The following is a 14648-nucleotide window of genomic DNA, read 5'->3' as shown; positions in this document are numbered from 1 at the left end:
ACATAGGGGGCAGCATTATAGTAGTTATATTCTTGTACTTAGGAGCAGTATTATAGTAGTTATATTCCCGTACATAGGGGCAGTATTATAGTAGTTATATTCTTGTACATAGGAGCAGTATTATAGCAGTTATATTCTTGTACATAGGAGCAGTATTATAGTAGTTATATTCTTGTACATGTGGGCAGTATTATAGTAGTTATATTCTTGTATATAGGAGCAGTATTATAGTAGTTATATTCTTGTGTATAGGGGGCAGTATTATAGTAGTTATATTCTTGTACATAGGGGGCAGCATTATAGTAGTTATATTCTTGTACATAGGGGCAGTATTATAGTAGTTATATTCTTGTACATAGGGGCAGTATTATAGTAGTTATATTCTTGTACATAGGAGCAGTATTATAGTAGTTATATTGTACATAGGGGGCAGCATTATAGTAGTTATATTCTTGTACATAGGAGCAGTATTATAGTAGTTATATTCTTGTACATAGGGAGCAGTATTATAGTAGTTATATTCTTGTACATAGGAGCAGTATTATAGTAGTTATATTCTTGTACATAGAAGCAGTATTATAGTAGTTATATTCTTGTACATGTGGGCAGTATTATAGTAGTGATATTCTTGTACATAGGGGCAGTATTATAGTAGTTATATTGTACATAGGGGGCAGCATTATAGTAGTTATATTCTTGTACATAGGAGCAGTATTATAGTAGTTATATTCTTGTACATAGGGAGCAGTATTATAGTAGTTATATTCTTGTACATAGGAGCAGTATTATAGTAGTTATATTCTTGTACATAGAAGCAGTATTATAGTAGTTATATTCTTGTACATGTGGGCAGTATTATAGTAGTGATATTCTTGTACATAGGAGCAGTATTATAGTAGTTATATTGTACATAGGGGGCAGCATTATAGTAGTTATATTCTTGTATATAGGAGCAGTATTATAGTAGTTATATTCTTGTATATAGGAGCAGTATTATAGTAGTTATATTCTTGTACTTAGGAGCAGTATTATAGTAGTTATATTCCCGTACATAGGGGCAGTATTATAGTAGTTATATTCTTGTACATAGGAGCAGTATTATAGCAGTTATATTCTTGTACATAGGAGCAGTATTATAGTAGTTATATTCTTGTACATGTGGGCAGTATTATAGTAGTTATATTCTTGTATATAGGAGCAGTATTATAGTAGTTATATTCTTGTGTATAGGGGGCAGTATTATAGTAGTTATATTCTTGTACATAGGGGGCAGCATTATAGTAGTTATATTCTTGTACATAGGGGCAGTATTATAGTAGTTATATTCTTGTACATAGGGGCAGTATTATAGTAGTTATATTCTTGTACATAGGGAGCAGTATTATAGTAGTTATATTCTTGTACATAGGAGCAGTATTATAGTAGTTATATTCTTGTACATAGAAGCAGTATTATAGTAGTTATATTCTTGTACATGTGGGCAGTATTATAGTAGTGATATTCTTGTACATAGGGGCAGTATTATAGTAGTTATATTGTACATAGGGGGCAGCATTATAGTAGTTATATTCTTGTACATAGGGAGCAGTATTATAGTAGTTATATTCTTGTACATAGGAGCAGTATTATAGTAGTTATATTCTTGTACATAGAAGCAGTATTATAGTAGTTATATTCTTGTACATGTGGGCAGTATTATAGTAGTGATATTCTTGTACATAGGGGCAGTATTATAGTAGTTATATTGTACATAGGGGGCAGCAGACTGTGGAGACCTGGGTGTCGTAACCAGTGCCTTCCCCCCTCCCATCAATCCCGTAATGAAACACACACAGTCCTAGGTGGGTTGAACAGGTCGGTCACAGTTTATTAATTAATAAGCAGAGAAAGGGCAATTACATATCGTAACGAGCGGCTCGCGCCGAGCTCCTGTCCGTGATCGACAGGGGAATTGGCCAAACGAGCGGTTACGACCTTTGCCCTCCCCCGCTTCTTCCGCTGTGACTTAATAAAGGTTACCAGGGTTAGTTATATCACATACGTATGCAAAAACACACTTTTTTTTTTTTTTTTTTTTTTAAATATTACAACATAATTTACACATTTACATTCTCCTGCGGGTTAGTATCATAATTAGCCTTTAAAAGGGAGGGTGGGTGGGACAAAAGCTTCCAGGTGTCCGCCGAGAGTGAAAGAGGAAGTTCTCGGCCGGACACCTGGATTTAACCCCTGTAGGAGTGGCCGTAGGACCCCTCCCCTCTAGTGCCCACTGGCCGGCTGGGGGTCTTCCAATTAGTACATCACTAAGGGGGGAGTGATGCTAGGGGGGAACTGGCACAGACCACCTTTACGTGCAGCTGTCTATAAGTGCTCCCCAGTCAGAGACGCGCACCTTAATCAGTACCGCGTCTGCCAGACTGTGGAGACCTGGGTGTCGTAACCAGTGCCTTCCCCCCTCCCATCAGTCCCGTAATCAAACACACACAGTCCTAGGTGGGTTGAACAGGTCGGTCACAGTTTATTAATTAAATAATCGGAGAAAGGGCAATTACATATCGTAACGAGCGGCTCGCGCCGAGCTCCTGTCCGTGATCGACAGGGGAATTGGCCAAACGAGCGGTTACGACCTTTGCCCTCCCCCGCTTCTTCCACCACGGAGGATCCCGTGTATTACCTACGCGGGACTCCGACCCCACCCATCAATGTTAAGGCCTGTTCAACCCCACCCTGTAAACCAGACAGAAAAATATCGAGGCCAATGTCCGTTAGGTGAACTCCATCCGGTCTTAGTTGTGGCGTGTTATCCCCTTGTAGCTGGCGGTGCCGGATCACGATACCGCCTCTTCCTCTCACATATTTTCCAATCCGCGCGTTGAATTTTCTCCTTGTCCGCTCTATGGCTTTTTTATCTCTTGCTCCTCGCCAAACGGCCCGTGGTGTTATATCCGACCACACCAGGATCATGTTCCTGAATAGACAGCTGAACCTTTCCATATCAGTTGTCACCCATTTGTACAATTCGACCACCTTTTGTTTGCCGAGGTCATTGCCACACGCGTGTACCACCATTATTACCGGGTGTTCCGCCATCCTTGCAATGCCAACCATCTCTTTGAACACCTGTTTCCACTGGAGGCCTTTGATACCTCTCCAGTTTACTTTTATGCCCGGGAGGTAAAGATTTGTTCCTCCTGGCCGCAGTTTGGCCCTCTTTTCGGCCCAGTAAACGTAGGAATCTCCTACCACCCAAACTTCAACCCCTGTAAGAGACAACACATGTTAATTAAGCAAGTCGGGTCTAATGTATCTGGCGAAGCATGCGGACTTCCAACGACCCCTTCTCTGCACCTCGGCCTCTGGCACTCCTGCCCTAGCCGCTTCCGTGGCTGCCCCAATGCGGAACGAATGTGTTCCGTACTCCTTTGGATTTGCGCCGGCTTTTTCCAAGCATAGCTTGAATATCGCCTGGAATTGGTACTTGGTCAGAGGGGACCCGTCTGTATGAGTATAGAAAAATCTACCAGCGTGTCTTATCCCGGCGTATCTTCTAACCATTTTTAGCGGGCAAGCTGGGCCCTCTGTGGAGTTAACCAGGACCCATGTGCCCCTACCGGTGGGGTCGCATTTGGATTTTCTAACCCTGATGCGCAGGGCGTCGCTGCATATTACCATGTCCTCATTAATTAGGCCTCCTTGCTACCGCGTTTTTTGACCGCGGTAGCAATTCACTGATACGCAGTGCTCCGAAAAAGACGGTCGCAAAAGCTGCCGATAAGAGGGCTGCCTCATATTGCGATGAGCAGACCGACGGGGATATCGCAATCAGGTCCTGCAATAGTCTCAGAGAGATGGGGCGGCGACATTCTTGGCTTGGCTGAAGCCTTTTCCAACCTTTTATGGCTTGTCTTATGCAGAAGGACTTAGTTACGTCTACCCATCCCAATAATTGAAAGAAAAATGCTAGCCCCGATAATTTCCGTTGTGCCGAGGTGCCCGACGCCCCATCTTCTCTCATCCGCACTAGAAAATCAGTTGTCACCGCGCTTCGTGCTTGATCGCATTTATCGACTGGCCTACCCTGAATTAGTGAGCACCACTCCTCCCAAGCCTTACCATACACCCGCCAGGTAGATGGCGAAACGGAGGCCCGGATTAAGGGCATCAATGATTGGCCACTGTATCCCACAGGGACAGTGGACACAGGATACCCAGGGGTTGCGCGTTGGGCTGCTGGATTCTGAAAGCCTGCCAATTGGAAAATAACAATGGGTTAATGATATTCTCGTCAACCTCCGCCACCACGGTGGCTCTACACCAAATATTGTTTTCTAGGCATAACAGCGCAAGCCGTCGCAAAAGAGCAAGTATGGGCAAGGATGAAGAAGACATGTGATTTAAACTCTTCGCTGTTTTCGTATTTTTAGTTTGGAAACGAATGTTCATGTTCCTCAACTGATCGGCCCATATCTCCAACGCTGCTACTACCGCAAACAATTCCCATAGGGCCGGGTCTTGCCCCCACTTTGTTGTCGTCCATCTTTCTGGCCAACCAGATTTGCACCATTGGTTTTTATAGATTGCTGCGAAACCCTCTTTTTTGTTCCACCCTATTGTCAGCCCTAAATCCTCGCTTGTAATCTCTCTAGCCATGACGCACGTGTGACCGTTGTACGATTGTAGGAACGTCTGCCATACCAGCAGATCAGCTTTTAGCGAACGAGTGAGCCTAATTCTATGGCCGGGCTGAGAAGCGCCTTTTGTTGCCAGCGATAGTCTGCGCGAGAATGCTCTGCCGACCGGCATTACCCGGCAGGCGAATGTCAGTAGACCCAAAAACGCCTGCATTTGCTGTAGGGTTACCTTTTTAACTTCGCGGAAGCCTTTCAACATTTGCAGGGTTTTTTGTATTTTATCCTCTGGTAAGCGGAACACCATCATGTTGGTATCTATTTCAATGCCCAGAAAGGGCAATACATTACATGGACCCTCCGTTTTCTCCGGTGACAATGGCACGCCGAATTTGAGTGAGATAGATTTGAATTTTTCTAGTAGATCGAAGCAGAGTTTAGAATTTCTGGGGCCGACGAACAGGAAATCGTCGAGGTAGTGAATTAGGGATTTACTGCCCGTTTCGTACCGAACTACCCAATCTAGGAAGGTGCTGAACAGCTCGAAATAGTGACATGAGATGGAACATCCCATCGGGAGGCACATGTCGAAGTAATAGTATTGGTCCACTTTGCAGCCCAGAAGGTGGAAACATTCGGGGTGCACGGGTAGTAACCGGAATGCCGATTCAATGTCTGATTTGGCTAGCAGGGCGCCGGTCCCGGCTGCCCGCACTAATTCAACCGCCTTATCAAAAGACGCGTATGAGACAGAAGCTTCTTCTGGGGTAATTGCGTCGTTAATCGAATCGCCCTTTGGGTGGGATAAATGATGGATTAGGCGGTATTTACCGGGTTCCTTTTTTGGTATGATGCCTAACGGTGATATTTTAATGTTTTTGAAGGGGAGCGACGTAAAGGGGCCGGCTACCCTACCCAATTCTACCTCCTTTCCAATTTTTTGCCTAAGAATTTTGGGGAATTCGCGAGCTGATTTAAGGTTATCGGATAGGGTTGGCGTTCTTGTTAGCCTAAATGGTATAAAGAAACCGTCGGTGAATCCCGCCTGCAGCTGCTGAGCCGCTTTCTTATTGGGGTAGAGGTTTAGCCAGGGGGCCATCGCGGTTACGCTCACTGGGGTTCTGCCTTGTAGGCCCTTTGTATGCCTGACGAGTGCACCTTGATGATTGGTGTCCCCCCCCCCCCCCCCCGCAAGCGGAGCATTCGTGTCTGAATTTGCATAGCGCGTGGAAACGGCAGTTCCCCTCGTTATATAGCCAGCAGGCCCCGGGTTTTCGCACGACCACTGAGTTCTGACCTGCGGCTCCGGAGTAATTAGTGGTCGTGGCTGAAAAGGGGGGCTGCTTTTGAGACCACATCATACGCAACCACCCGTCTGTCGCTTTTACCCCCCAGCCTAGATCGGGCTGTAGGGCCAGACGCCTGCGGAACTCCTCGTCGTACCGTCGCCAGGCTGACCCGCCGTGCGACTTGTACGAACTATATATCATGTCCTGATATATAAACAATTCGGAGCAGCGTTCCGGATGTTTCTGGCCCATAATACAGCCCAATACTGCGAAGGCCTGGATCCAATTATTCATGGTTAGAGCAATTTTCGATCTCCCCCTATCAAAACCCCTATCGTTCGCTTTCTCCACCGTTTGTTGGTCTGCTGAGAACAGCGACCATATATCTATGTAATCGTTGCTCCATATCTTCAGTCTAGTTTCCTGATCTATATGAGCGCCTAGCGGACTGATCCCGCAGAAGAAGGCGTCTTTGTGTAGATTAGCGGATTGTGGTGTTGTGGTGTTCACCACATTTCCCCTTGCCTGACATAATTGTAGGATTATCTCCTTTAACGCTGACGTTAGCTCCATTTCCTTTACATTAACTCCGTAGCGTAACGTTTCCTCGCTACCCTTGGTACACTCACCGCTGTGTGATTCTGGACGAGTGGATACCGATCCTGGAGGAACCCCCGCCGATGTTGACGGGGGGATGTCGCAGGACGGGGAAACTCTGGCTCCCGCTACAGCGAGGGACTGGCCGATGTCCTGAGTATCGTGCGTTGGAGCCCGATTACTACCACATAGTGGCGGATTGATGGCTCCGTCTTCAGCGACTGCGTGGTGGTTGTTGTGGCTGGAAGCCGTGGGGGATTGTTCTCCCCGGCTGAAAGCCCTAGAGGGTGGCCGTGATTTAGAGGATTTACCACGTGCATGATGACTCTTATCCGGACTTAGCGACACCTCGGACCCCTCGGATGTTGCCGATGACAGCCATCCTGTGGCCCGGGATCTGCGGCGGCTCCTATGGGAGCTGCGTCTGCGACGGTGACGGGAGGGGCGTTTAGAGGAGTAGCGGGAACGGCGACGGGAGTTATCGGAGGAAGATTGGGAGGACGTGCGGCGTCTACGCCTTCGTCCGCCGTTGTTATGCGGTGTAATGGGGGGGATTCTATCGGTGGACAGAGGGGGATAATTGGCCGTAGATGGTCCTGTAGCGCTAATCGGAAGGGGGGGCGTCAGGAGGTAACCGTATTCCTCCCTATTGCTGGCATTTGACGGGGCAGTGGTAAACGGAAAACTTTTATTAATATTTTGGGCTGTGGGGGGAGGTGATAATGTATCTGTGCTTGGTGCGTTTACTGAGATGTCGCCGTGATTCCCGCTGTGCGGCTGTTGAGCGCCTTGCTCGGTCCTATGGGACCGAACAACGCGCTCTTCAGCCGCCCTGTGACCTCTCTGGCCTGACCCCCTGATACCCCCGTACAGGCATCAGTGCTGCGCCTGCCGGGGGTAAGCTGGAGGTCACGCCAGGAGATAAATTAGCACGCTGTTCGGACGAGTTCGACCGAACAGCGCACTCTGTAGCACGTGAGGGCTTAAAACCCGCCCCCAGGTTACCCCCTGCGGGCGGCGTATATGTGCCCGCAGGGAAGGCAACCGAGGACTGACCAGCGCTGTGTTCCGCGCTGATATGCGGCGACCGGAAGTGGCCGGGCGGAGCCTCCCCAGAGCTCCGAGCGGTGCCCAAGGCCTCCGGAAGACGCCTACAGCTGCGAGGCGGTGAGGCCCTCTCCTCCCCGACCTGGAGCCGCTCCGGGGCGCGGGGCAAGCGGGCGGATCGCCTGCTACCCGGCGCCACCACCGGCCTCTCCGGAGCGGCTGGGGAAGGGGGCGACACCGTCCGCCGCCGGATGTAGCCCCGCACAGCCGGGACGGAGTAACCGGAGCCGGCTGCCCATCGCTGCCTTCCGCCCCCACCGGAGTCCGGACAAGAGCCGGCGAGGAGACGCCGGCCATCCTCCGACGGGTGCGACGCCCGGCTCTGCCCCGCCGCCTTCGAGAGGCCCCCAGACCCTCTACAGCCGAGGGCCCCGATACCGGCAGCGGCACAGAGAGGGGCCTCTGTCCATCGATCGGGGCCGGGCCAGACGACGGACCACAGGGTGCTGGTGCTCCCGAAGGCAGCAGAGGTGAGCTAGGCCCGAGGGGGCCCGATGGCGGAGGGGTAAGGGAGAACAGCCCTGGAGAAGGGATACTGGGGGACGGACCTAGGGGACCAGAGGGCGACGGGGTAATGGAGGACGGACCTACGGGACCAGGGGACGAAGGGGTGAGGAAAGACAGAGCGGGGTCGGGAGAAGGCCCAGGGAGGTGAGCCCTGACGCCGGTAAGGATGGCCTGAAGCCAGTGCTCACCTCTCTGTTCCAATCCTTTCCGCAGGGCCTCGACCAGGGAGTCCGACATTACTACAGGGATGCAGGGACAAAAGCTTCCAGGTGTCCGCCGAGAGTGAAAGAGAAAGTTCTCGGCCGGACACCTGGATTTAACCCCTGTAGGAGTGGCCGTAGGACCCCTCCCCTCTAGTGCCCACTGGCCGGCTGGGGGTCTTCCAATTAGTACATCACTAAGGGGGGAGTGATGCTAGGGGGGAACTGGCACAGACCACCTTTACGTGCAGCTCTCTATGTGCTCCCCAGTCAGAGACGCGCTCCTTATACAGTACCGCGTCTGCCATTATAGTAGTTATATTCTTGTATATAGGGGCAGTATTATAGTAGTTATATTCTTGTATATAGGAGCAGTATTATAGTAGTTATATTCTTGTACATAGGGGCAGTATTATAGTAGTTATATTCTTGTACATGTGGGCAGTATTATAGTAGTTATATTCTTGTACATAGGGGGCAGTATTATAGTAGTTATATTCTTGTACATAGGGGCAGTATTATAGTAGTTATATTCTTGTACATAGGAGCAGTATTATAGTAGTTATATTCTTGTACATAGAGGGCAGTATTATAGTAGTTATATTCTTGTACATGTGGGCAGTATTATAGTATTGATATTCTTGTACATAGGGGCAGTATTATAGTAGTTATATTCTTGTACATAGGAGCAGTATTATAGTAGTTATATTGTACATAGGGGGCAGTATTATAGTAGTTATATTCTTGTACATGTGGGCAGTATTATAGTATTGATATTCTTGTACATAGGGGGCAGTATTATAGTAGTTATATTCTTGTACATAGGAGCAGTATTATAGTAGTTATATTGTACATAGGGGGCAGCATTATAGTAGTTATATTCTTGTACATAGGAGCAGTATTATAGTAGTTATATTGTACATAGGGGGCAGCATTATAGTAGTTATATTCTTGTATATAGAGGGCAGTATTATAGTAGTTATAATCTTGCACATACTGGGCATTATTCTAGTAGTCTTGCACATATTTAGTTATATTTCTAGAAGTACAAGATACATAGTGTCAGTAAGATGTTATTCTTGGTAACCAATTTAAACCACATCTGCAGGTGGAAAGCGGAATATAGACTTTTGTTGCCCTCACATACTGTGTTTTTTTTTTTACATATGTATTCCTATAATTTTCAGCTCCAATACTTTTTATTCAATTTCTAATTATATCTACTTTTTTTTTTTTTTTCTTTTAATCTGTTTCCAAAAATACTTCTGTGGAGGCAGAGATTTTGCAGCGGTCGCCTGTAGCTCGTTCCTTTGTCTGCTGAGCACATGACCCTTCTTTCCCGTGTGTGGCTCTTTCCATTATGTAGTCAGAATTGCCGTTCTTCTGTATTGAAACGTTGTGAATCCAGATTTAATTGCAGCGCAGCAGAGAGGAGGCTGCCGGGAGGTAAATTACCAGGAAAACCAAACAAATCCTCCTTGTACAGTGTAATTCTGCTCCTGGAGAAACTATTGAGTCTTCACTAATCTCCGTTATTTCATGGTGCACCAGCAAGCGATGTAGGAGGGAGAAATGGGAGTCTGAGGAAATCTGTGTCTCCTTTATGGCCTAGAATCTCCTCCATCCAGTGATGTGGTTTGCTGGGACTGGTAGTTCTGCGTCATGTGTACATATATTTAACCTTGTGTACGCAGGGACATGCGTTGGCATCAGTTTGTATGCGGATTTGTCCGGCGAACACAACATGTTGCACTTTTTGAGGCATTACATATGCGCAGGCATGCGGATGAGTGCGTCAAAACAACGCACTACTGTCTATGGGAATGCATTGGTTATGCAAGGACATGCGTATGCATGCGTTCGATGCACATGCGTACTTGAGACTGAGCATGTCCAGGAACTGATTGAGATACGCTCTCCTGGAAATATCCAACGCATGCGCAGAACCAACGAAAACGCAGGCAAAAACACATACAAACACATGCACACGCAGCGGTTTTTTTTTTTGCGTCATGCGTAGGCTGATGCGGATAAAAAGTGCAGCGTAACCGTGCATGCAGATGATTATAAGCTGCGCACAGATACGCTAATGTGTACTTAGCCTTAGAGTTGTCTGGTGCAGGGAAGGGTGCGTGCGGGGGGCTGTCGCGGTGCAGGAAAGGGTGCGTGCGGGGGGCTGTCGCGGTGCAGGGAAGGGTGCGTGCGGGGGGCTGTCGCGGTGCAGGGAAGGGTGCGTGCGGGGGGCTGTCGCGGTGCAGGGAAGGGTGCGTGCGGGGGGCTGTCGCGGTGCAGGGAAGGGTGCGTGCGGGGGGCTGTGGCGGGAAGGGTGCGTGCGGGGGGCTGTCGCGGTGCAGGGAAGGGTGCGTGCGCACTCGGGGGGGCAGCCGCCATTAGACTGCCGTCTGACTACTATGACCTTCAAAAATGACATACGTGGAGGGAGAAGTTGTCCAGGTAAATGGCGCATATCACTGCCAGCTTCTCCTTTTTATTTTATGGCTTTGTTCATCTGAAGCAATAATCGGCTGCAGTTCTTCCAGTGGTTTTGTGTCCGCAGCTAAGTGACATTTAAAGGGAAGTTACACTTTTGTACGAAAGGAAGCCATCCTATCAAATAGCACTTGGCAGCAATTACATAAAAGTACTAAGAACACCGGAAAGGTCTGAATTAACCGCTATCTGATGTAAACCGGTAGATAAAAATGAGTAGAATTCTCTCATGCTGGTGAGGGGATGACTATCGCTAAGACCACCCCCTAGGAGGTGTCAGCCAATCAGTAGAGCCAGTGGGTGGTCACCTGACATATGGAGATGGATCAGAGCTTGGAGTGGATGAAGGCCAATGGCTATTAGGTGTTGAAAAAAACTACTTTGTTTTTTCTTCCAACAAGGCCGACCTTAAAGGGCAAGTTTATGGTCGCTTATCATCGAGATATCATCAGCCCATTCCTTGCAATTCGGTTTCGACTTGGAGACCTCCAAGTTTGTGCCCCTTCCCTTGAAGCAATTGGAACTGCTAATGATCTGGTGTGACTTTAATTTTATGGCCGAGATCAAAAGTGTTTGTGACTGATGCAAATCTTCACAGTTTGCTACTTCTGTGCTTCTTGCTCTTTCGGTGGATGTTTCCTTAGTTACTGATGTACAGTTATAAACATTCCAGAAGTTAATGCAAAGTGGCATTTCAGGAATGAAGAAATTGATTTTTACCTTCAAAATGTTAATAACTTCTGAACAGGCCACTGTAGCCGGCCATTATTTGGCTATTAATTGCCATAGCGAACATCAGGACCACACAATCAAGATCTCATGGTGCTGATGGGATTGAAGAGGGAGCCCCACACTCTGTTAACCATCTAGATGCTGTGATCATTATTGACTGCAGCATTTAAGGGGTTAAACAACTATTGGTCGGTACCAACACAAATCGTGGCAGATGCAGCAAGTTGTCAGCTATAGTGTACTGCTGACATCTACAGGATTGTCACCCATCGCGTGATGCTAGTGTCTTATAACCCAGGTCAGTAAAAAGACGTATTGCGGGTCACTAAGGGGTTAAACTTTTATTGACAAATACATGAAGTTTCTGTCAATATTTCCAGCACTGCCCCTTATTCTCCAGTCTTCTGCCCCTTATTTTCCTTGCGCTCGGCTCTCCTGCCCTTTGCCCCGACAGATGGATATCTGCTTATGGGCAGATCCTGACCGCTGGCCGCCCGTTCTTGTTTCATCAGAGCTCGGAGGTTATCACAATTTGTGTTTGTGTGTCACCCTCTTTTTTAGGATTGACTACAGGTTTTCTATAGGATTGAAATCTGGACATTTTTCTAGTCATGGACCCAAAAATGTAAAATTTTTCTTTTTTTTTTCACCCAGCCACTTGATGAAGCCCCATGTCACAGGCAAAAGTGATAACTAAGTGGCTCGGTGAATACATTTTTCTTTTTTTTTTCTTCAAATTTGAGACTAAACACCTTTAGATTGCATCATTTGCCTCTTAAAGGCTTTCTCTCCCTGCAATCTGCTTATTGTAAAATTATTTAACTAAGAATCTGTCAGTGAGTTCATTTTGTCTTTTCGGCTGATTTATGACCACATCAACGGTCAGCTCCGCTTTGGTGTGATCTGGGGTTATAAATCCGCATGGAGCAGTTTAGAAAATAAATCATGATGAATTCTCAGCTGAGGGCTCATTCCATTTTTTTTTTGTTTGTTTTTTCACATCTGAGAAAAATGGACCAAATTTAAAATATATATATATATATATATATATATATATATATATATATATATATATATATATATATATATGTATATGTATATAAATTTTATTATTGTTTATTTATTTTTTTCTGATGAGGACAAAAAAAATTCTTTACCTTCTCCTATCAGTCAGTGAAAAATGGACAACGCACAAATAAATCGGTCAACACTCAGATGCTATTTTTAATTTTTTTTTTTAAGGTTCCACACACCACGATATTGGACATGTCTCCACAATTTTGCACTGACTACTTGGTCCACAAGAAATCACGGACATGTGAACAGCCCCACAGACTGTCATAGGTACGAGTACTATCCATGGAAGAAAAAAAAAACACTCGTGCTTGGAAAAAAAAAAACTTGGTATGTGAATGAGCCCTTACTCACAATGCAGCCATCGATGTGCAATGGAAACAAAGCTTCTGTAAAAGGCAAACAATGCAATATTATTAATGAAACCCAATGGCAAAATACATGCAATTAAAATGATCCCCCATAAGCATCGATATTCCGTAAACGCAGCTCTGGAGGTGACTGGGGTGTAATAGAAGATGTCATTTAGTACAAGTATTTGAGAATGTCCTCGAAGTACACCTGATGGAGAATGTGAGAGAGAGGTGGAACTCCCCCACGTAATAACTAGGACCGACGTATGGAAGGTTTCTCAAGATAAAGGTTCCTTCTTAGAATTCCATCCTTTATGTAGGGAGATACAAAAAAAGTTTCTTTTCACCATCTGTTTCCATCAGAAGGAAAGATTTCCCTTGATTTGGATACATTGATCTTTTTATGTCAGAATTTTAAAAGCTCCGTCTGTTCTTGAATAACAGTAAATGTGACGGTGACAATTTGAGGAAAACGTTGAATTTTCATGTTGTGAGTTTTAGAAAAGACTCGATTTTGCCTGTGAGCATGGATGGCTCATTTACAGGATTACATGTTTTCATTTAAGCTTGGTGACTGTTTTAAAAGGAACGTGTTATCGTGTGATTCACTGTTCAAATTAAATTTTTGTTCAATTTTTTTCCCATATCACTATCACTGTATTTAACAAAGAAAAAAAAAATTAATTCTTGCAAGTTGGCTCTGTCAATTATGACTAATACTCATACATCCATTCTTCAGTCATTAGAATAACCTGTATACATTATACAACATAAAATCCATCTTTCACAATAGGTGGTTACAGCTCACCTCCTCCTCCCCCTCCTGCACAATGACTGAGGACACCTCTATATACAGTAGATAACACAGGATCCACCATTCACAATAGGAGATATCACAGCTCACCTCCTCCTCCTGTACAATAACTAATAACACCTCTATATAGAGTAGATAACACAGGATCCATCATTCACAATAGGTGATATCACAGCTCACCTCCTCCTCCTCCTGTACAATGACTGATAACACGTCTATATACAGGAGATTACAAAGGATCCACCATTCACAATAGGTGATATCACAGCTCACCACCTCCTCCTGTACAATGACTGATAACACCTCTATATACAGGAGATTACAAAGGATCCACCATTCACAATAGGTGATGTCACAGCTCACCACCTCCTCCTGTACAATGACTGATAACACCTCTATATACAGTAGATAACACAGGATCCACCATTCACAATAGGTGATGTCAGAGCTCACCACCTCCTCCTGTACAATGACTGATAACACCTCTATATACAGTAGATAACACAGGATCCACCATTCACAATAGGTGATGTCACAGCTCACCTCCTCCTCCTCCTGTATAATGACTGATAACACCTCTATATACAGTAGATAACACAGGATCGATCCACCATTCACAATAGGTGATATCACAGCTCACCTCCTCCTGTATAATGACTGATAACACCTCTATATACAGTAGATAACACAGGATCCACCATTCACAATAGGTGATGTCACAGCTCACCTCCTCCTCCTGTACAATGACTGATAACACCTCCATATACAGGAGATTACAAAGGATCCACCATTCACAATAGGTGATGTCACAGCTCACCACCTCCTCCTGTACAATGACTGATAACACCTCTATATAC

At 45.9% G+C, this 14648-nt stretch overlaps 1 protein-coding gene across 7 annotated transcripts in view; it reads left to right on the top strand.

Moving 5' to 3' along the window:
* The window catches only part of BZW2 (basic leucine zipper and W2 domains 2), a 44878-nt gene that overhangs the window by 5477 nt on the left and 24753 nt on the right, over positions 1–14648 (top strand). Inside the window, exon 2 of one of the 7 annotated variants that reach the window (XM_069729295.1) lies at positions 12793–12954. The exons of 5 other annotated variants lie outside the window; for them this stretch is intronic. The gene's annotated coding sequence lies outside the window, so the exon portion shown is untranslated. The remainder of the gene's footprint in view (positions 1–12792; positions 12955–14648) is intronic. One more of the 7 variants, XM_069729293.1, reaches the window with a different exon arrangement.

This window comes from Ranitomeya imitator, chromosome 6 (genome assembly GCF_032444005.1).
Source record: "Ranitomeya imitator isolate aRanImi1 chromosome 6, aRanImi1.pri, whole genome shotgun sequence".
In the NCBI taxonomy this organism is placed as follows: domain Eukaryota; kingdom Metazoa; phylum Chordata; class Amphibia; order Anura; family Dendrobatidae; genus Ranitomeya; species Ranitomeya imitator.
The sequence above is the reverse complement of the archived record's forward strand: the minus strand, read 5'-3'. Positions and strand labels throughout refer to the sequence as shown.